Genomic DNA, 24,249 nt, shown 5'->3' with positions numbered 1-24,249 from the left:
CATTTTCCAACATGCCTGAAATAAATGTTCGAGTAATAAATGTTCGCGCCAAAGTGGGAGTCAAGAAAACAAGTTATTCTGCTTTCTGAATTCCTACAAGAGAAGCATCTGTACCAATATCAAGGCATAGGCAGTTCTCACAAAGTAAAATCCATCTTTGCACAGCAGTCTTAGAAACTGCATATTGCTGTGAGGCCTTAAAAATATCCTTCAGTTCAAAGCGATGAAACTGACAGGGAAGAAAAAGAGACAGTGTGTAGGCGACGAGGACTGTGAACATAAGAGGACACAGACAAAGCACCAGGCCACTTTCTGGTTACCATTTGAAAAAAAAATAGGATAAACTGGCAATAATAAGAGGGTACCACATAACTCAAGTGTCTGAAAAGGATAGAGAAAAAATTGACACTTGAGTGGAGAAGGATTCTTTAAAACTCTCCAGAGTGTCTTACACACTTGAAGCACATCAAGGAAGCATATTTGAGGAAAAAAACACCCTTTCTTGGTCATGCCAGCAACATCAATTTGACACAAAAGATAATAGGTAAAAATCCATTTTTAAAAGTTATTAAATGTAGGGCTGGCACTGTGGTACAGTAGGTTAATCCTCCACCTGTGGCGCCAGCATCCCATATGGGTCCCAGTTCTAGTCTGAACTGTTCCTCTTCCGATCCAGATCTCTGCTATGGCCTGGGAAGGCAGTGGAGGATGGCCCAAGTCCTTGGACCCTGCAACAGTGTGGGAGACCCAGAAGAAGCTCCTGGCTCCTGGTTTTGGATCAGCACAGCTCTGGCCATTGTGACCATATGGGGAGTGAACCAGTAGATGGACGATCTCTCTCTGTGTCTCTCACTGTAACTCTAGCTCTTAAATAAATAAATGAAATATTTTTTTAAAAGTTATTAAATGCTAGTTATTAAACTAGCATCCTAAGACATTACCCATTTTTTTGTTTCTATTTTTGAACAAGTGCCTGTTAAGAGGAGAGAACACAGCTTCACAGTATATATAGAATATTTCTGTGAATTTGAATCAAGTTCTTTCCAAGGAGACCATGACAATCAGTTGCATATCCTGAAACAGTTTACAGTCATATGGGACTTCACTGTGCACTTCCGTATGTGTAAGCACATCTTGATTAAAATCTCCAGAACATTTTGTGTCAGTCCCATGGATCTTCCGTCAAGCATTCTCGATTTGATAAAATCAAAGTCTCAGACTATTGATTTTGGAGGTTATGTTAATTTATATGGTTTCAAAGTGATTAAAATTCAAGCTTCTTGAACACTATAGCTCAGCTTGACATACAGGTCTTCAGTATATATAAGTCGACTCAATGCAGAAAGTTGGCAGAGCAGTTAGGACACTACTTGGGAAATCTGCACCCCAAATCTGAGTGCCTGGTTTCCGGCCCCAGCTCTGCGCTGCTCCTGATTCCAGCTTCCTGCTAATGAGCACCTTGGGAAGAGGCAGCTGATGACTAAAGTAGTTGGTTCCCTGCCCCTCACACGGGAGACTTAGATTGAGTTCCTAGCTCCCCGCTTCAACCTGGCTCAGGTTTGGAGAGTGAACCAGCGAATAGGGCATCTCTGTCTGTCTCTCCCTCTGCCTCTCTCCACCTTTCAAATACATTAAATAAATAAAAATATAAAAATAAATAAAAGTCATTTTACTGATGCACTTTAGTTTCCAGGGGAAACATGTAGGACTAAGATCATCACTGGTCAAACAAACTGGGCCACTACTAAAATAGGAAGAAGCCCAGTCTGTTTGTTTTTTAATGTTATAATGAACAATACTCTGTTGTATAATTAAAAATAGCTAGAAGAGGGAATTTTGAATATTCTCATCTCAAAGAAATGATAATCACTTAAAGTGAGGATATCTCAATTTCCCTGATTTGATAATTACACAACATATGCATGAACTGAAACATCACATTGTACCCCAGAAGCACGCAAAATTATTATTTATCAATTAAAAAATTAAAAAACATAAATTTTAAAAGAAATACTGTCCCTGAAATGTCATCCTCATAGCTATTATCATTCAAGAGGAGTCGGAAACAGGTGAGGAAGCCACTGGGCACTGCTGGCTGGAGGGAGCTTTGACTGCCGTCCGCACAGGACGAGCTAGCTGAGGACACTCTGTCCCGGGAGTCTCCCTGTGCTCTTGCCATGAGGCCAAGGAGCTCATTCTGCTCAAAAGTTCACCAATCAGAACTTGATGTTTGATAACAGAAAAACAGAACATCATGTTACTTCCTTGCTCTTTTCCATTCTTCTGCTAATTTTTTTAAAAAGGTTTATTTATCCATTTACTTACTTATTTGAAAGAGAGCAATTGGGGTGAGAGAGAGAGAGAGAGAGAGATTGATTTTCCACCTGCTGGATCGCATCCCAAATGAGCACAACACTCAAGCTGGGCCAGGCCCCAGCCAGGAACCAGGAAATTCACCCAGGTCTCCCACATGGGCAACAGAATCCCAAGTACTTGGGGCACCTTCTGCTGACTTTCCAGGCACATTTGCAAGGAGTTGGATCAGAAGCAGAGTAGCTGCATCCCAAATGGAAGAAGTGCAGCCAGTCCACCTGTCTGCTGATGTTACTGGGAAAACAGCAGAAGATGTCCCAAGTGCTTTGACCCTTCCACCCACCTGGGAGACCAGGATGAAGTTCCTGGCTCCTGGCTTCCAGCCTGGGGAGTGAACCAGGGGGTGGAAGAGTTCTCTCTCTCTCTCTCTCTCTCTCTCTCTCTGTGTCACTCTGCCTTTCAAATAAAGAACTAAATCTTAAAAAAAACAACAACCTAAATTCCACATTAATAGATCTTTAATAACAAAAAGGTTGGGGTACAGGTAGACTAGGAGATTGTAGTAAAAGAAGAGGGTGGCTTTAAATCGTGGTTTGACACCTGCTTGATCAAACAGCTCATTTTTATTATTATTTGAGAGAAGGAGTGAGTGAGCAGTGCACTGGTTCACTCCCCCAAAGCCCACAATGGCTGTGAGTGTCTCAGGCTGAAGCCAGGATCTGGGAATTTAAACACGGATGGCAGGGACTCAACTATGTTAAGCATCACCTCTTTCTCCCAAGGTCCACACTAACAGGAAACAGGAGTCAGGAGCTAGAGCCACGTACAGAATTTAGCTATTCCAACAGGGGACACCAGTGTTCCAAGTGGTCTTAACTGCTACACTGGTCGCCTGCCCCAAAACACCGCACTTTTCTAACAAGTACTTCTACTGCCACCATGACTATCCTGAAATGAAATTCCAATCATCTTTTTGTCTAAAGTTTATAATATAAAGGAGACATTAAAATGAAGCAATTCATAAAATACACAGAAATATGTATAAGATGTGAAGACGCTGGGCTTGGAGGATACTAGCAAACAAGAGGAAGGAGTCAGGGGCCCCCACAACTACCCACAGAATCCAACAAGCTTGGTGGTGACACTGCCAACATCACCACACCGTGGCCATCCCTGACGGATTTGGTTTGGAAAGTTCCAAACCAAAGGCGATCCTTCCTCCAAAAGCCCCCATGTTGTGTTCTTTATATGGAAAACAGGATCTGATTCTACGCTCAAAGTTTTCGTTTCGTTTGTTCACCCACGGGAATGTCCAGGGGACATTTGAAAATGCCATGAGATACCACAGATGAGTCCCTCCTTCATGTCGCAGGTCAACTAGCCTCTCGGGCCCTGCCCAAGTGTCAGCCTTCCTCCCCAAACACTGCAGCGGCCAAAACAGCGCCCCAAATCCTGCAGAGGGTGAGAGCAAAGGGAGAAAGCGACCTACTTGCATGGCTGGAGAAGGCTCCAAAGAGGAAGGGGAGCAGTGGGCAGTTCCCACAGAGGCCTCGTGTTGCGTTCTCCGCTGTTTCCAGTTTCATGGCACTTTGAACTCTCCTGTTCAGGCCCCAGGCTCCCGCAATGCCGCACAACCAGGATTGGCCCCGACCAGCCATGAGCCACGCAGCAAATCACGCCACGAAGCTAGTACGTTGAAGACCTTGCCCCTGCTGCCACAGGGCACAGCTCAGTCCGTGTGTCCAGCTTTCACGGCTTCCAGAATTTCTGCCATCACTGATGTGGTAAACGGGAAAGAACCTCTCTTCACTGGCGTCACCGCAAGCACTTTGGGAGCTGCACAGTCCCTGGTTAGGGCGCTGCGCGGGGTTTCCGCAGCAAAGTACAGTGTCTGCATCTGATTGGCTCAGCCTCGGTCACGTGCCCTTCTCTCCACCGAAAGGCAGGTTGGGAAAGAGTAGAGGCATTGTGGGAGGCGGGCTGGGCCTCCTTCAAATGCAGGAAAGGTTCTTGGGAAGATTAAATGAGCTATAAGAAATTTAATATGGTTAGGAGAACACCTTTTTGCCAGTAAAGTGCTCAATAAACATAAATTGCTATGTTTACTATATTTTTCTAAGCATTTTTGTAATTTCTCAAGGCTGCCCATAAGTTAGGCTGTAGTGGATAGTCGTGGGGAAATCACAGTTTTAAAATTTATTTTTTAAATTATTTATTTCTTTATTTGAAACTTAGAGCTACACAGAAAAAATGAGACAGAGAGAAAGGTCTTCCATCTGCTGGTTCACTCCCCAGCTGGCCACAATGGCCGGAGCTGTGCTGATCTGAAGCCAGGAGCCTGGAGCCAGGAGCTTCTTCTGGGTCTCCCGTGCAGGTGCAGGGGCTCAAGGACTTGGGCCATCTTCTACTGCTATCCCAGGCCATTGCAGAGAGCTGGATGGGAAGTGGGGCAACCGGGACTCGAAGTGGCTCCTATATGGGATGCTGGCACTGCAGGCTGCGAGTTTACCTGCTACACCACAGCGCCAGCCCCTAAAAATTATTTTAAAAGTGTCAATAATTTGCCCATAAAGAACAAAATTGATTTAAACTCTTCAGGAAGAAAAAGATGGATTCAAGAAAAACATGGTAAAGCTGAGGTTGTAAGAGAAGGTACAACTTGGTTCTAGGGAACATTTTTTTTTCCTGGGAGAGAAATAATCACGCGTTAACATCAATTTAGATGTGTGTCATGTTTAGGGATCCTTTTTGTTCAAAGAAAATAAAGTAAGGGGGCAGTCTCTTATTGGAAAATAAAAAAGAAAAGAATATTACATTCAGAGAGAAACTGAAGGTTACCATGGCAATTGGCACTCCATCTAAAACTGCAGTTGATAGGAATGCTATGTGCATCTCAGCTATACAACACATAGAAAATATGGACATCAAACACAGAACTTAACAATTACTTAAAGGCAACAAGGAAGAACAATTCAGAAAAGATTTATGGTACCGAGGCTTTAGTTCAACATTTACAGAACTTTAACCTGGGTGTTTCTTTTCTATTCGTGTCAGTACAGCACAGTGTTAAGCCAGAAGCTTGGCTTTAAAATTGGAGGACCAGGCCTTATGTCTCTATTCTATTGCTTAGTACTTCTGTGACCTTGGCCACATAACCTACCCTGTCAACTGTAAAATGCAGCAAATAAAAACATTACCATACTGACTTCAAAGAGCTATTGGAAACATCAAAAGAAATGTGAATGCATTTGGAAAATTATAAAATAGTTAGACACTTTATGTAAAACATATATTTTTGTAGTGAAAGCAAAATGTATTCCATTATATATTTATTTCAAATAAATAACTTGTGCAAACTAATGCGATCCAGCATTAGACACCACCTGGTGGCAGTTACTAGTAATGCTGGTACATTGCCTAGTAGCTACAAAATGTCACAGAAAAATGAAGCTAAGTGGAATATCAGATACTGGGAGCCTGACAGAGAGACTTAGGCTAACATGAGCTGAAATGAGACTTGGAATTTCTAGTACCAAAGCTAGGAAGTGGATCCAGGGTTTTGTTGTCTGTGAGCTGTAGCAGCTAAGCCACTATTTGATTCAATTGCAGCAAAATGGGAAAGGGGGTGCTTCTTATTTATCCTTGACACCCACTGGCTAGCACTTTACTCAGCAAGTTTATCAGATTTTAAAAAGGAAAAAATTAAATAAATTCAAGGAAGGAGGAATAAAAGTAGAAATAAAGAGGATATTGGTGGCCGGCGCCGTGGCTTAACAGGCTAATCCTCCACCTAGTGGCGCTGGCACACCGGGTTCTAGTCCTGGTCGGGGCGCCGGATTCTGTCCTGGTTGCCCCTCTTCCAGGCCAGCTCTCTGCTGTGGCCAGGGAGTGCAGTGGAGGATGGCCCAAGTGCTTGGGCCCTGCACCCCATGGGAGACCAGGAGAAGCACCTGGCTCCTGGCTTCAGATCAGCACGATACGCCGGCCACAGCGGCCACTGAAGGGTGAACCAACAGCAAAAGGAAGACCTTTTTCTCTGTCTCTCTCTCACTATCCACTCTGCCTGTCAAAAAAAAAAAAAAAAAAGGATATTGGATATTTCTCTAAAAAAATAAGAAGAGATCTTGAATTTTTCACCGCATAGCTATGCTAAATATTTGAGGATATAGATATGTTTAGGACATTAAACAATGAATACATGTATCACAACATCACATGGCACCCTATAAATATGTACAATTTTATGTGTCAAAATTATTTTAAAATTTAAAAATAAAGGAAAGGGGAAAATCTTAAAAGAAATGCTGTAAACCAGTTAATTCCATATATTTTTTATTTCATTGGCTTTTTTTCTTCTAATTGCCAATTGAATTTTCTTTTGAAAAATAACAATCCTATGTCAAGATAAAGGTGCTAACTTAGGGCTGGCCTTGTGGCACAGCAGGTTAAGCTGCTACCTGAAATGCCAGCATCTCATATGGGTGCCGATTTGAGTCTCAGCAGCTCCACTTCCAATCCAGCTGCCTACTAATGCACCAGGGAAAGCAGTGGAAAATGGTCCAAGTGCTTGAGCTCCTGCCACACACATGAGAGACTTAGATGAAGGTCCTGGCTTTGTTGGAGCCTTGCCTTGGTTGTTGTAGCCTTTTGGGGAGTGAGTTGGAAGATGGAAGATTTCTCTCTCTCTCTCTCTCTCTCTGTCTCTCTGTCTCTCTCGCTGTAACTCTGTTTTTCAAATAAATAAATCTTTTTTTAAAAAAGATGTTGACCTGGTATATATAAAGGAACAGTGTGTCTCTATAAGTCCTTGTGATGTGTCAAATATGTCTCAACCTAGAACACTAGGAAGCAAAAATTAGTCAAATTAAGCCAAACATCTTGGATGGTTTGTGAAGACAGTTAAGTCCACAGCTCAGAAGTTCCTCATTAGCATGAACTTGACAACACCAGTCCCCAAACAAAAAGGTAACCAGCTGCTCCAGCCACCTACCTTTCCACATGGTATCATTCCCTAGCAAAGATGGGCAGAAATGGGGAAAGTTCTCCCCTTAAATCCACACATGGCCTTTTACAGCTTGCCTTTCCCCAGAAGATCTCCGCCACATTCCCGGCAGCATAGCATACGAGGAATCTGACTTGTCAGTGGTTACTTTTCACAAATACATGAGGAAATTTGGGAAACAGATTAGAAATATAACCTATTGACTGCATCACATCAGCTTCACAGATAATCAAGAACTCGGGTTTCACTTACAGAGTAAACTACAAATATCTTCTAACTAGTTGGACAATTTTAGCCTTACACATAGAAATTTACTTAATTAACATACACTGTGAAGTAGGAATCATTATGATCCTCATTTTAAAATGTTTTATGTATTTTATTTCTTTGGAAGACAGAGAGAGAGAGAGAGAGAGAGAGAGAGCGCACTTCCATCCTTTGGTTCACTCCCCAAATGCTTGCAACAGCTAGGGCTGGACCAGGCCAAACTCTGGAAATCAATTCTGGTCTCCAATCTGGGTGGCAGGAACCAACTTTGCACAATCACCTGTTGCCTCCAGGGTGCATATTAGCAGAAAACAGGAATCTGAAGCAAGCCACGACTTGATCCTAGTTCAATATGGGAGGCTGGTCTCCAAAGCAGTCACCTAACTGCTATGCCAAACACCCACCAAGATCCTCATTTTGAAGCCTATGAAAATGGCGACTGTTCTTTGACAAAGGCTCAAAAAAAAAAAAAAGGCATATCAAAAAGATATGCACACTCTCATGTTGATTTAATAGGGAAAACAGGAAAAAAAAAATTTTTCTTGGAATCCTAAGTAGGCTGACCCAAATCAGAACCATTATAGCAAAGAAAAAGAATTCTGCAAAGGAAAGATAGAGCTACATTGAGATGGTTAACTATTTTTTAATGCTGGGTTTTGGAAATAAATATATTCCAGGCTTCTATATATAGCGTCACATGTATTTCAAAATATAGTAATAATCTACAGCCTTATCCAAACATCTTGAGAATGCCCATTGTGTTCCATTAGGCATTCCACATTTAAGAGTCTTTGCTACTTTAATGCACAAGAAGATAAAACTAATTTTGCATTACATGTGTGATAAATACATTTCCTCTTTTGTGGACTCATCATTATGTCTTTTTATATTTATCAAGTTTCAATATTTAAATTCTCTTATAATACACATATAAATCTTTAAAAGAAGGTGAGCATAATAAATGTAGATTGTATGAATTACATTCGTTATTAGAAACAATAAATATTGTAGTATTTAGAATTTGTAAAACAAAATATTAAAAAAAATCTGTAGAGTGTGCTCACTTAAGCAGCACATATACTGAAATTAGAATGAAAAACTCTGTAGATGTTCTCATGACAAGACAAACAGATGAGACAGAAGCTGATCCCAACAAATAGAGAACTAAATCACTAAGAACAGGTATTCCCATGGTTGAATTTGGCAGTTGTGGTAGAATGGCAGAGGTAGAGGTGAAGATTTCAACTAGAAGAAATAATCAAAGATGATTCTCAAGAAAGCTGAGTTGAGGGGCCAGCGCGGTGGCGTGGCGAGTAAAGCCACTGCCTGCAGTGCCAGCATCCCATGGGCATCAGTTCGAGTCCTGGCCACTCCACTTCCATTCCAGCTCTCTGCTATGGCCCGGGAAAACAGCAGAAGATGGCCCAAGTCCTTGGGCTCCTGCACCAACATGGGAGACCTGGAAAAAGATCCTGGCTCCTGGTTCCAGAATGGCGCAGCTCCGGCTGTTGTGGCCAATCGGGGTGTGAACCATCAGATGGAAGACCTATCTCTCTCTCTCTCTCTCCTTCTCCTTCTCTCTGTGCAACTCTGCCTTTCAAATAAACAAATAAATCTTTAAAAAAAAAAAAGCTGGGTTGGAAAAAAGGACAAGAATAACAATAAGGGATTTTATTGTGCAACCAGAGTTAAGAACCACTGATCTAATTTCTTATTTCTGCCAGATTTTTATTTCTAATAACTGATTTCTTATTTCTGCAGTACCTTCCATTTGTACATTTGTAATCTCTTTAATTTTTATCAACTGTATTGACATCTTATTACATTCATTTCCCTTCTTTACACAGTCACTTTGGAGGAAGAAAAAGGGAAAAGAGTTTCCACAAGAATTTTTGGAATTCAATGATTTGAAAATAATACATGGTCTTAATGGCTTTATGGCCATTGATGGCTTGATGACAAATGTATAACTTCATTACAAATCAATTCATACCATGAATTTTTAAATAAAGCTCTTTGCAACAGTTTTGTACTAAAATAAATCATCATCTTAGAAAAAAATCTAAGCCTTTTCCTTCATGGGGCTTGCTGTTATATTTTGGTTTTGCTTATAAATCAGAAATAAATAGATAAATGAGTAGAAACACTCCATCCTCTCATACTGGGGTTGATGGCAGATGAAAATAACCCAGAATGACATATGGTGGAAGCTCCCACCTTCTGGGAGGATTTTCCAATAAACTGACTAGAAACTAATCCTTTAGTGACTGTGCAACAAATTTCCCTACAAACATAGCCTTCTATTTTGAGCTGCTAGTTTTTCAGGGACTTTTCAGGCAAAAATCAAGGGAGATTACCTTCTTACAAGCATCTAGATGAATGCAAATTATTTACTTTTGAAATTTGGTTGGTTTTATAAAACTCTATTTTTAGATTAGGTCATGACTTGGATAATAGTTTGGAATTCCCAAAGGCCCATGCATTAAGGGTGTGATCTCCAAAGTCTTATGTTAATGGGTTCCCCGGAATTTAATCCATTTATGGTGTCTGAAGGTGGGGTCTTAGAGAGTCGTTTGATTGGATTAGGTTGTTGGGATGGAGTCCCTGTGATCACATCATGATGATTCATAAGTGAAGATTTTACAGATATGGGCATTGACCATGCTCCCTTTCTCTGCTTCCTTGCTCAGCATGTCATTCTCCCTCTGAAAATGTTCTGCAGTCTACCACCTTCCTCAGATATCTGCCCAAACTCAGACTGCGAACCTCCAAAACTGTAAGCGGAAATTAACGTTTTTCTGCTTCCAGGAGCTCCTCTGAGGAATTTCAGCTGTAGTAACATGAAGCTGAATAATACATACATGTTAAACTATAAACCACATCTTCCAGGTCCTTTGAGGGAGTTCTACTTCTCTCTCTACTAGTTTTCTCCCTTCTCCCACCTCCCCAGGTTAGAAGGAACTGATAAAAAAAGAGGTTCATAAAAGCCAAATATTGTCAGCAAAACTGGTTCCTCTTCTTTTGCTTGATGTGACTGGCCTCCTAACACAGTGAGGACACAAAGTCCCAACTGTCTTTCCTCATTTAGGGCAGTGGAAGGAGAGTGTTCTCTATTTCTAATAACAAAGTAGCAAACACACAAGAATTCTCATAACTGCAACAGGCAGACTGAAGAACATCTTATGCTTTCATTCTCTTTCTCTTTGCTGTAACTTATATAAATTATCTCTTGGGAATGGAATGCCCCTAGGCCTTTCTGTTCTGTTCTCTTTTAGTGATAATATATCATGCTGCATTTCCAGATGAAACAAATATTGCCAAATGAAAAATGCCCATGAAGATCCCTCAGCCAGATTGTCTAACCATCTACTCATGACAGTCCCTGTAGGTGCTGAATTTCAGTTTGGGTATACTTTAAATCATACCTTTTATCTCTGTATGGTGAGCCTATGTTGGGCTTGTGATGCATTTTCTGCTATGGATAAATTAAGAAGAAATGTGTATGTGAAGGAAATTGAGCTGTGGGTTATAAGGTAACCTTGCTGAGTGTCAAGCTTTATCCTGGCGCCCTGTGATCCTCATCCCATGGTTATAAATTATTTGGCTAGGGATTTTATCTTCATTTGTCTGGAACTCCTAATTCCTTCACTCTTTGCATGTTGGCTGCTTTCCGCAGACTTAACCTTGGAAGTTTATTTTTATGCAGGTTGTGTGTTTTCAGGGGTAAAATGGTTTGGGGAAGCTATTACTTTCTTTCAGCATAGTCCCCCAAAGTGGCACTTGTTTCAACAGATGCCCAAAGTAAATGTCAACATGATGACTTCGGGGACTTAGAAGAAGTCTATAGAGAAGTGAAATATGAGAACAAACCTTGAACTGGGTAAAGAAGATAGTTGAGAATTCAGCCCTAGATGACCATAAAGGCCTGAGCTGGGCCAATCCGAAGCCAGGAGCCAGGAACTTCTTCCGGGTCTCCCATGTCGGTGTAGGGACCCAAGCTCTTGGGCCATTCTCCACTGCTTTCCCAGGCCATAGCAGAGAGTGGGATTGGAAGTGTAGCAGCAGGGACTCGAATTGTTGACTATATGGGACTATATGTAGATGGTGGCTTTACCCGATATGCCACAGCACCAGCCCCATTGCCACACCTCTTAAAAGACATAGCTACTCCTCTCATGGTCTATAGTCTGATTGGAGGGCCCCATGAGCAGAAAATCAAACCAGGTGAGAGGGGAGAGATGGCAAAGAAGGCCACTGGACTCTGACCTCCTCTTCATGAAGGGACTTCATTGTAGAGTTTCACTCTTCTACCAAGGTGTTAACATGCAACTGTATGGATACTGATGGGACTAAAAGGCAAACATGCTCATTACAGAAATTTGCACTCTTGCCCAATCATTGGAGCATAGTGCCATGCTGCACTATCAATTCATATTTTTCATGATATCTAGCATACTTTCATTTTATTATAATTTACATTAAAAGCATCATTATTAACTGCAAACAATATGTAATACAATAAATATACATCTATTTGGTATTTCATCAATTTTTTTTTTGACAGAGTTAGTGAGAGAGAGAGAGACAGAGAGAAAGGTCTTTTTTCTGTTGGTTCACCCTCCAAATGACCACTATGGCCGGTGCGCTGTGGCCGGTGCACTGTGCCAATCCGAAGCCAGGAGCCAAGTGCTTCCTCCTGGTCTCCCATGCGGGTACAGGGCCCAAGCACTTGGGCCATCCTCCATTGCACTCCCGGGCCACAGCAGAGAGCTGGACTGGAAGAGGAGCAGCTGGCACTAGAATACGGTGCCCCGACCAGGACTAGAACCCGGGGTGCTGGCACCTCAGGTAGAGGATTAGCCTAGTAAGCTGCGGCACTGGCAAGTATTTCATCAATTTTTAAGAATATGCTAGAGCTACCAGAAAAATACAAGAGTCCTGGACATCTCTTGGATTCCAAGAGACTCTGTAATCCTATGACAATGTAGAATTCAAGTTACATAGAGTAATTTATGATCGCTGCTCAGAGTTTGATCTTAGCATGCACTAAGGTAGCACAAATTAAATTTCAGGAGGGGTGGAATTTAGCCTTTCCCTCTTCTACCATTATTATTATGACTTGCCAGAGCTTTTCACATTTTTTGGTCTCTTGCAGAAAAAGAATGTAGAAATACCTTACTAATGATGTCTTGTCTAAGCCTCAAGGGAGCAGGCACCTGTAGGGGCTCCATTTGTGATTTCTTCTTTCTACTCACCAAGGCATCGTGTCCATGCTGCAACAGAGGAGTCTGGGAGGGTGCGGGAAGGAGTTTGTCCAGATAACCTTTCTCTGTCTTTTCCGCCCCCAACTCTGGAATCAAATCTTTCTGCAAGAACTCAAGGAATTTCCCACTATAAACTTGGTTTTTGGACTCTCTATTCTCCTTTCCTTGCCTCTCCAATCTCATTCAGAAAATGGTCGGATTATTCTTTTTTAAAAAGACTTATTCACTTATTTATTTGAAAGTCAGAGCTACAGAAAGAAAGGGAGAGACAGAGATCTTCCAGCCCCTGGTTCAGTCTCCAAATGACTGCAATGGCAGGGGGCTGGGACAGGCTGAAGCCAGGTGGCACTGGTTCAAATACTAGGGCCGTATTCTGCTGCTTTTCCCAGGCCATTACAGGGAGTTGGATTGCAAGTGGAGCAGCCAGGACATGAACCAGCACTCATATGGGATACCAACATCTCATGCAGTGGCTTACCCACTACACCACAATGCCAGAATGCCAGTCCCAACTATCTGATTATTCTAACCGGGGACTTCTATTAAAGAAAATTTAAGACATGTTGAGCATTGATCTTCATGTTTACATTGTCTGAGAAGGACTTTATAAGTACTTTTCTAAAACAATTGTGCTTAAGTTTGAGAGATTCAAAGGAGAAAAAAAACCCACAAAACTTTGTTACTAAATATAATAAATGTCTTAGTCATTCTGAATTTAGTGTTAGAATATTTCCTCACGAGCTCTTAGTCTTTTGTTGGCTTATTTAAGAAATAGAATTCTACAAATATAGTTTGCTAAGAAACCATTTTGTAAGTTTTAAGGGATTTATTGAATTTATAGATTAATTTAAGGAGGTATTTTTATAATAATTACTTTTACTATAGCATGTTCTTTCATCCTTGAACATATCTTTGTTTATTCAAGTTTTCTTCATACATCCTTCCTGGGGCAAGTGTTTGGTGTAGTAGTTAAGGTGCTGCCTGGAATGCCCACAGCCCCCATCAGAGTGCCTAGTTTGAGCCCAGCTCTGCTTCTCAACCATATTCCTTTTAATGTGCATTCTGGGAGGCAGTGGCTGATGGTTCAAATACTTGGGTGCCTGGCAAATTGGTTCCAGGCTCCTGGCTTTGGCCTGGTCCAACCCTGACAACTATAGGCATTTGGGGAGTGAACCTGCAGATGAAAGCTTGCTCTCTCTCTCTCTCTCTCTCGGTACATTGAGAGTAAATTAAAATTTTAACAGTCCTTCAAGAAGCTTTATAATTTCTCTACTTTGAAACTCTACTTTGAAAAAATTAATTTCTTGATATTTTACAATTTATGATGCTCTTGGGATTGATGTGGTATAAAGAAATATGGATTCATCTTGACCTTTTATCCTGCTGAAAAAATTCTGCTGAATTATCTCATTCATTAAATAGATTTCCTGGGGCTGGCGCTGTGGCATAGTGGGCTAAGCCTCCTCCTGCACACTGGAATCAAATATAGGTGCCAATTCAAATCTCAGCTGCTCCTTTTCTGATCCAGCTCTCTGCTATGGCCTGGGAAAGCAGTGGAAGATGGCCCAAGTCTTTGGGCCCCTGCACCAGCATGGGAGACCCAGGGGAGGCTCCTGACTCTTGGCTTGAGATTGGCTCAGCTCCAGCCATATGGTCATCTGGGGAGTGAACCAGCAGATGGAAGTCCTTTCTCTCTGTCTCTCCCTCTCTCTGCCTGTAACTATGTCTCAGATAAATAAAATCTTTTTTTTTTGCTTTAATTGTTCACATTTTATTAACTTGTAAACCTTAAGCAGAATCTAATAAAGAACAGTCAGTAAAAGTGCATCTTTTTAATGTTTTTTACACCTTAAAATAATTCTCTTGCTGACTGCAGACATGAAGGCTGTTTGGCAGTATTCAGAAAAATCATAGTAAAGACAGTTTTCCCACTTAGTGTGTAGTCTTCAATAATGATTAGAAGTTACTGTTATCAAACAAGTAAGACTGCATTTATGCATCCATCATTTTCAGGATTGTTGGTAACCTGGGCATATTTCCCCCAAATAACCTTGCCTCCTTGCGTCACAAGGCCTAGCTCACTCACATTCACCTCAATGACAGTACCTTTAGTGATTACACCCAAAGTTGTGTATAATGGGGATGATGGATTCTTTTTTACACCAAGTATTGGCAGACAGAAGGTGGCTTTCAGTTCTGGATGTGTTACAGGGGTCTTCTTCAAACGTAAGCCCATTGGTCTAATGAATCTTTCATATTTAGGTGGTTTTCTTGTCAAGCCATCTCCAACAAAGCAGACTTTGGTAACCATCCTCTTCCACGCCTTCTTTTTTCTTTTCCCTGTCCGAATAAATTTTAATACTTCTGCTTCTCCCTGGGCACGGACTTTAGGCAGAGGGACTTCCCATTTTCCCGCCTTCTCTTTTCGTTTTTGTTTAATCATGTTGGAAAGTACTTTAGCTCGGGACTGTCCTTCTCTGCCTAGCAGATATAGGCAGGCACTGCTCCCTTGGGAGTCTTTTCATCATTCTTTTGTTTGGTGTTTCTCTTCTCATGCATCTTGATAGTCTTTTTCATCTGTATTTTCTCAGCATGGCACTGCTTATGGTAGAGCTTGGCCTTCAGGCCAATCATCTTTTTTGCTTTCTTTGAACGTTCATGAGCCTCCCGACTTTCCTTTTTTCTCTTTTTCTCATGGTAATCCAAACAGTACCCATAGCATTTATGGTGTAATTCAATATATTCATTTTGTGGCATGGTGACGGCCTTAGAACCGCCACGTGCAGCCTCCTGGGTGCGAAGAAGCTCCCAACTTTCAGGGCTCAGAAACCCACGAGACCCATAAATAAAATCTTTTAAAAAATAATTTTCCATTCCTTGTTTTAGAGCTTGATAAGATTATCAGATCATCTGCAAATAATGACAATTTTGTCTCTTCCTTTCAGAATGGGACAACATGGTTAACTTTTCAAATTTCTAAACCACAACAGATTAAAAAACGTTTAGTCTAACTGATACATTCTCCAATGTTTATATTGCTTATTTCTTACATTAATTAGGACTCTTGGGACAGCATTTGATAGTTGTGGTCTCCTGACATTAATGGAAATACTTTGAAAGTTTATCCTATATTTGCTGATGGAATTTTAAAAATATCTCAACTTATTAGGTTAATGAATTTACTTATTTTTCCTAGTTTGCTAAGGGTTTTTCTTTTTATGAATAAGCATTGCCTTCTGAATCCATAGCAATGGTTATTTAAAAAAAAAAACTGTTCCTGTTATGAAGAACGTTCTGCCATTGACAGTCATTTTATCGTTTTAATACATTTTTGATTCAGTTTGCTTATGTTTTACTTAGAAAGCCTGCATCTATTTTATTTATGTATGTGCTAACTTACAGAATGAAAAGCAGCACCTAATTGTGTACCATTTAAACATTTGTATCTTTGTTATTTTGACTTCCTAAGGATCTGAGAAAGTAGATAAATTAGTACTTTCCTCAGAAAGACCTCTGAACTCTAGGCTAAGTTAGATCCCGTCCTTAACCTTCTCACTGCACGCTCATTGTGCTATTGCAGTTATCTAAGTCATTTACTGACTGAGTCACCCACCAGGCTCCAAGTTCCTTAAGAGCGGAGGGTTTCGTCTGTTTAATTCACTGCTATAATCCTAGGGCCTAACCTGTGCTTAATGCATAGCAGACTCTTAAAAATTATTGTAGAATGAGTAAATGAGTAAATCAATCAGTTTGAAAGCTAGTGATACGTGTATCTTTCTCTGTTTGAAACCTGTCTGATGCTCATATTAAGTATTCCTTACTAAATTGCTTTTCCTGGAATATCTTCACCTGCTTGAACTGACATGTCAAAGTATTTCTTTAAAGTCTGCGGGACTAGATACATTCCACACAACTCTCTACTGCCCTATCCAGTGCACTGGCACATCATAAAAAACTAGGCGAGCTTTCTAAAATTCAAAACTAAATGTTACTCAAGCAAACATACCTCGCAGAAGGTGTTTTCTTAGTTTTCATGCATGGGAAAATGTATGATTGCAGGCTTCATCAGATCCTCCAAACCAAAGCACTATCAGGCAACAGGTTGTTACCCAAAAGTTGTCAGCGACTTTTCGAGAACAAAGCTCAGGTACAGCAAAGGTCAGCCACGGGCGGGGAACTCCACATCCCTGGGATTTCCACCAACAGAGAAGGCCAGGAATTCTGAACAGGAGTAGGTAGTTTCTGCTTTTCTGATTCTCCTTTTCTACCAGCAGTTCCTAATTTTCACTACAGTTGTTAAAATAAAGTTAAGGGTAGTTCCTGGCAGAATGTTTAACACTTGATTAAAGGTAACCTCATTCTTTGCCATCAATTATGTCTTAAGTAGAAAGTTCTCAGGAATTGTCAAGGCATTTTTTTTTCTGATTTCTTAAAAGTATACATCTTATAATCAAGAACAGGCACATATTGCCCTTAGCAATATCTCAAAATTATTTTTACTTTAAGTCCAAAAAGAATTTGAAGTACTTGGAAATTTGGACCAATTATTAGGCTACCAGTAGTGTTTCAGTTTATCAAAGACACTGATAAAATAACAACATGTTCAAAGGATGTCAATTTTACAGTTTATAATCAAGTCCTCAGTACGCTGTAATTCAAAGGATGACTTTTTAAATGAACTAATTCTGTTTTTGCTGGTGAAGAAAATAAATGTGTTCATTAATAAAACCATCATTTGAATTAGAACTTTTTAAAAATTTTTTCTTTATTTTCATTTTACTTGAAAAACCAAGAAGGATCATCCATCTACTGGTTCACTCCTCAAATGTCCACAACAACCAGGGCCAAGCCAGGCAGAAGCCAGGAGCATGGGACTCCACCTAGGTCTTATATAGACAGTACTTGGGACATCACCTGCTCTCTCCCAGGTTGCACATCAGCAGGAAGCTGGATTGAAAGCAGAGGAGTCAGGACTTGAACTAGGCTTTCCAATATGGGTGTGGACATCCCGAGAGGAGGTTTAACTTCTGTGCCAATGCCTGTCCCAAACAACAAATGTACTGAAGATTTATTATGTATTGAAACTACTGGGGCTGGTACCATGGCTCATTTGGTTAAGCCTCCGCCTGCAGCGCCGGCATCCCATATGGGTGCCATGTTCTAGTGCCGGTTGCTCCTCTTCCAGTCTAGCTCTCTGCTGTGGCCCAGGAAGGCAGTGGAGGATGGCCCAAATGCTTGGGCCCCTGCACCCGTGTGGGAGACCAGGAGGAAGCACCTGGCTGTGGGCTTTGAATCGGCACAGCTCTGGCCATAGCAGCCATTTGGGGGGTGAACCAACAGAAGGAAGACCTTTCTCTCTCTCTCTCTCTCTCTCTCTCTCTCTCTCTCTCTGTCTAACTCTTTCAAATAAATAAATAAAAAGAGACTATTCAGGTTCCGGGCACGTAGTCTATTCCTTGCCCTCATGGAATTTATAGACTACTCAAGGATGAGTGGTCTTGTGCTGTGTCAGCTTTAGCTAAGCTAAAACCATGTTTCTCGGGATGCTCTTTCATGTGTGATGCTGTGTTTGGTGTTGGACACAGGAACATTGGTGTGTGAGACTTGGATGGTGAAAGGAGGGAAAGCAGCATAGGGTGCCAGGTGCTATTGCACCTCATGCCCATTGTCACCGATCTACTGGCTCGCTGTTTTGGTGACAGGAAGCCCCTGCAGCCCCTGCCTGATTGCCTTCAGCTTCTGAGTCCTGGGCCAGACAGATGTCCATCTCTACCATGAAGGCCACACTACTCTGTACAGTCCTACATCATTCAGGCTGGAGGTAGTGAGAAGATATGGGTTCCCTATCTCCACAGTCTGTTCGCATGCATTCCTGTTTGCCATTGGTCTCCTCCATTTCATGCCTAGAAATTCTTCCTGACTGCCAGTCCTGTGGAACCTGGAGACCTCAGATTTATCACTAGTGGCAAGATATCAGCCTTCCATAGACTTCTTCACCAGCACTTACAATTACATCTAATTGTAATCAGGTCTAATCTCTATGTAAATCTCTCTTTTAGTATCACTCAGGGTGGTTCTGTTTCTCTAGTCAATCATGATTGATACAAGGTGATGGACATTCATCAGAGACTCAGGCAGTACACATTGTGTTAGGGGATTTGAAGGAAGAGACAAGGCGCAATGAGACAATATAGATGCAGTGTCTTATTTTAGACTAGAGATCGGGTGTCAGGGAAGATCCCCTGAAGGTATAATGTCTTAGCTGAGACTTGGAATTGGAGCAGACATTAGCCAGGTCAAAAGTTGGACAAGATGGCCGGCACCATGGCTCACTTGGTTAATCCTCCACCTGCAGCGCCGGCATCCCACATGGGCAACAGGTTCTAGTCCCGGCTGCTCCTTTTCCAGTCCAGCTCTCTGCTGTGGCCCAGGAGGGCAGTGGAAGGTGGCCCAGGTGCTTGGGCCCCTATACCTGCATGGGAGACCAAGAGAAAGCACCTGGCTCCTGGCTTCGGATTGGCGCAGCGCCGGCCGCGGCAGCCATTTGGGGAGTGAACCAACAGAAGGAAGACCTTTCTCTCTGCCTCTCCCTCTCACTGTCAAATTGAAAAAAAAAAAAAAAAAAAAGAAAGAGTTGGACAAGATGAGCAGCAGTGACAGCTCTGCCCCTCCAGGCACTGATAGGGAACCAACCTATCCTGAGCTGGGAGGATGATGTGGCAAGTGGGAGGGAAGGCCTAGACCATCAGGGTCCTGTAATTCAGTTCAAGGTCCTGAGGCTTTGATTAAAGAGGATATGATAGGAACAGATTTATATTTTTACATAAAAGATTTATTTATTTATTTATTTATTTATTTGAAAGAGTTACATAGAGAGATGGAGAGACAGAGAGATCTTCCGTATACTGGTTCACTCCCCAGATGGCCAAAACATCCAGGGCTGGGCCAGGCCAAAACCAGGGGCCAAGAGCTTCTTCTGGGTCTCCCACGTGGATGCAGGGGCTCAAGGACTTGGGCCATCCTCTACTGCCTTCCCAGGCCATAGCAGAGAGCTGGATTGGAAGAGGAGCAGTCAGAACTAGAACCGGCACCCATATGGGATGCCAGCACCTCAGGCCAGGGTGTTAACCCGCTGTGCCACAGCGCCAGCCCTGAGAACAAATTTTAAAAGTGGAAAGGCTTAAAGAAAACACAATTACGGATTTGGGTCATTTACTTTTCTCAAAGAAAGAAAACTCTGATAATAAAGAAGTCTGATCCATGCTGGAATATAAGGAGATGAGAAGCAGGAGGTTGTTCGCATGGGTTAGATGAGTAAAAGGATATTGGCAGTGGGAACAAAAAGAAAAGCTGACACAGGAATCACTTAAGACATAAAAGCAACATGACTCGGAGCCTGGTGGAACACGAGCAGTATGGAAGAAATGCGTCTCAGCATGATAATGCAGTTGAAATTATTGGTTCTGGTAGAGAGATTTTTATTTCAAAGAAATGGAAACTTAATAGTATCAAAAAAGAAGGTGATAACTCTAGGCCTTTTCTACAGTCAACAGAAGATTTGAAACTCCTTTTAAAATATAGCAGGATTTCTATTTTCTTCAGGCATTCAGATATGATCAAACTATTTCAGCCTAGAGACTATTAAGACCTCAGATACCTGAGAAGGTAGGGCAGGTTTTATTTTTCTGAATAGTAAGACACAAAGACACAGTCCCTCAAGTCAGAATGGGAGTGGCCTTCAACTGGCTTCAATCTTTCATTTTTTTGTGGCCATGGTTTCATTATGCATAAAAAAGTGTTTCAGAATGGAGTTGTCATGATAATGACATGACTGGTGTCTTGATGTTTTGTATTTCCTTGATATAATGTTTATTTGTATTGAAGGCAAATAGCATTATCAGACTATAATCATGGGGCTGGTGCTGTGGCGTAGTGGGTTAAGCTGCCACCTGCAGTGCCGGCATCCCATGTGGGCGCTGGTTCAAGACCTGGCTGCTCCATTTCCAACCCAGCTGTCTGCTATGGCCTGAGAAATCAGTAGAAGATGGCCCAAGTCCTTGTGGCCCTGCACCCACATGGGAGACCCAGAAGAAACTCCTGGCTCCTGGCTTCGGATTGGCTCAGCTCCGGCCGTTGCAGCCAACTGGGGAGTGAACCAATGGATGGAAGACCTCTCTCTCACACACTCTCTCTCTCTCTGCCTCTCTTTCTCTCTTTGTGTAATTCTAACTTTCAAATAAATAAATAAATCTTAAAAAAAAGAATATTATCATGCACTTGGGCATTCTCTCTTGTCAGATTGTAAACTACCCTTGGTGTTAGTTATAACAAGATTCCCCTGGAAGCCCAGGTTCTGGGGAGGAAGAAGTATGACAGGAGGATGGTGCTTGCTGCCAGCCATGCCTGCCTCCACCCAGCCCCTCCTCCAACTTCTACCTCTTGCCCCAGCCCAAGTGAGCTCTTCACTTTTACCTCCTGGCATTCTCTCTAATTTATCTGGGTCTTTGTCTGCTCCTAAATCTGTAAGCGGGAGAGAAGGTTCCATAATTTATGTGGTTGGCAAGGGAAAAATCACAATTATTATCTATGATGAAGAACTACTCAGATGGGGGAGTTGGGAACATTCCTTTACTTTACTCAGAGTAATGAAAGGTTGAAGCTGAGGTTACAAGCTGTGTTTTGAAGCTGTGAAGCATATTCTACTTCAGTTTGTTTGGAATTGGTTACTAGGGGATTATGGCTCTCAACCTCAGGGTCTAGGGGGGAAGCCCTAGGGTTGGTAGCTATGCTCTGGTTCCAGGGAGCTCCTGGAAAGGGACTTCACTGGCATTTCCCATGCTAGGCATTTGGATTTGTTTCTTTGACTTTTAACACAAAAACAGCCATAATTTTCAGCCTTAATTCTCTTGCAAGGCTACTTTTACTCCCACCTTTCACCCCTTCATAGGCATGCAAATAACTATGTTGCTTTAAAAGCTTTTTAATCTGTGAAAAGACTAGAACTCTAGAAGACGTGGAAGATGCTCAACCAAGAATATTCTAAGAGTTAGTGTTTAATGGGTACAAGAGTTCAGTTTGAGGTGATGAAAAAGCTCTAGACATAGACCACAGTGATGGTTGCATAACGATACATGTAATTGCACTGAATTATACACAGATAAATGGCTAAAATGGTAAATTTATGTCATAGATATCTTATTGAATTTGTTTAAAAAAATCCATGTCCATGGTTTCCTCAGGAAGAAGTCATGAGAATATACTTGGAAACGGACTGGTGTTGCTATTTTTGTTTTCATGATATTCAGTCTGTTCAATAATTATTTTATTTACTTTTATTTTATTCTAGCATGTAATTGTGTTATATTTCTCAATTTAAAAAGTGAATTTAAAAGTAAACAAAGACTGTCTGAAGTAGCTTAGGGTCTCAATTCTTGTTTTTATTTAATTTTTTATCAGAGTGCTAGAATTTTTAAAGCACTATTGAGATATAATTCATATATATTTACCCATTTTTTTAAGTTCCTGGAGACCACCCCAATTTTTTTAAGATTTATTTATTTAAAAGAGAGAGAGAGACAGAGAGGGAGAGAGGGAGAGAGAGGGAGAGAGAGACCCTCCATCTACAGGTTCACTCCCCAAATGCACACACAAGCTGGGACTGAGCCAGACTGAAGCCAGGTCCCCCATGTGAGTGGAAGAAACCAAGTATATGGGCCATCTTCCTACCTTCCCAGGCAGGAAATGGATTGAAAGTGGAGAAACCAAGACATGAACCAGCACTTTGATATGAGATGTGGGCATCCAAAGTGGCATCGTAACCAGCTGTACCACAACACCTGCCCCAATTCATTCATCTAAAACATGCAATCCAGCTGCTTTTAGTTTGTTCACAGACTTGCATATCCATCACCACAACTAATTTTATAACATTTTAATTACCCCCAAAGAACCTCCAAGGCAATAGTAGTCTTTCATGTTTCTCTCTTCCCTTACCTGGTCTCCCCACCTCCATTGTTTTTATTTGTAATGAAAAATGAAGGAGTTAGACTAAATGACTTTCTAAGACTTCCTAGTGCAAACATTCTGCAATTTTGTAAATAACTGCTTGTTAAATAACCACAAAAAAGAAAAAATTCCTAAGAGTATACTTATTTTGGCTGTGTTTTCATTCAGAGAATTTAGAAAGCTTTTGGGGGCAACAAAACCCTCTGAAGAAACACATTTGTCTAAAATACCACATAAATAAAGTTGAATGTTCTAAGATAGCCAAAAAATGAAGACAGAAGAATGTTCATCACCTAATCTAAGGCAATAGGGAAAACAGAGTGCCACAGCAAGCCAGGTGGAATTGCAACGAGAGCCAGACATGCCTGGGTTGGAGGTAGGTGAGGCCTCACTGTCTTGCAGGAGAGGCAGCGGGACAGCTGGTGCACACACTTGCCATCATCACTTTCCAATACGGGCTCTCAAAGGCCATTTTAGCTTCGACACAAAACCATACTCATCCCACGGATTTTTATTTTCCAGATTCATCCAAAAACTCTTCATGGGCTTCTATCTCTAAGTGATGCCTTTCTTTTTTAAAAATTTTAAAAAAGATTTATTTATTTATCTGAAAGTCAGAGTTACACAGAGAGAGAAGGAGAGGTAGAGAGAGAAAAAGAGAGAGAGAGAGGTCTTTCATCCGCTGGTTCACTCCCCAGTTGGCCACAACGACCAGAGCTGTGCCAAACCAAAGCCAGGAGCAGGTGTGCAGGGGCCCAAGGACTTGAGCCATTTTGTACTGCTTTCCCCGGCCATAGCAGACAGCTGTTTTGGAAGTAGAGCAGCCGGGACTCAAACCAGTGCCCATATGGGATGCCAGCACTGTGGGCACTGGCTTTACCCACTATACCACGGCGCCGGCCCCAAGCGATGCCTTTTTATATGGCATTTCCATTTTCCAAAAATCTTACTCATTGTTTAAGGCCCTCTTGACGACTTTGCCATCGCTGAAGCTTAGTGAACTATGTCATCTTTTCCTTGGGTTCCCAAGACACTGCACTCCCATGATTCTCCTCTTTCTCCCTCCCCTTCTCTTTTCTTCCTTGATTATACTTCCTTCTCCCACTGCTGAACTCCCCAAGTCACAGAAGCTCATTCATAAAATATATTGTCTTCAGGTTTTCATTAATGAAAGCATTGGGAAGCCATAGCATGCAGCCCATCAGTTGTTTTTATACATAACATTCTATTGGAACACAGATACATTTATTTATGTTTTGGCTATGGCTGCATTTGTGTTCAATGGCAGAGCTGAGTCGTTGTAACACAAACTACATGACCAGAAAGCCTAAACTATATGCTATCTGGTTCCTTTAGAAAAAGTTTACTAACCCTTGCTCTAATGAATTATGCTGTGAA

The 24,249-nt window shown here is 41.6% G+C and overlaps 1 pseudogene; it reads right to left on the bottom strand.

Annotated features, from left to right (window-relative positions):
• Positions 1-14,615: 14,615 nt before the first annotated feature.
• On the bottom strand, positions 14,616-15,679 carry LOC133766585 (ribosome biogenesis protein NSA2 homolog; annotated as a pseudogene).
• Between the last annotated feature and the right edge of the window lie 8,570 nt (positions 15,680-24,249).

The sequence above is a fragment of the Lepus europaeus genome, chromosome 1, assembly GCF_033115175.1.
Source record: "Lepus europaeus isolate LE1 chromosome 1, mLepTim1.pri, whole genome shotgun sequence".
Lineage (NCBI taxonomy): Eukaryota > Metazoa > Chordata > Mammalia > Lagomorpha > Leporidae > Lepus > Lepus europaeus.
The sequence above is the reverse complement of the archived record's forward strand: the minus strand, read 5'-3'. Positions and strand labels throughout refer to the sequence as shown.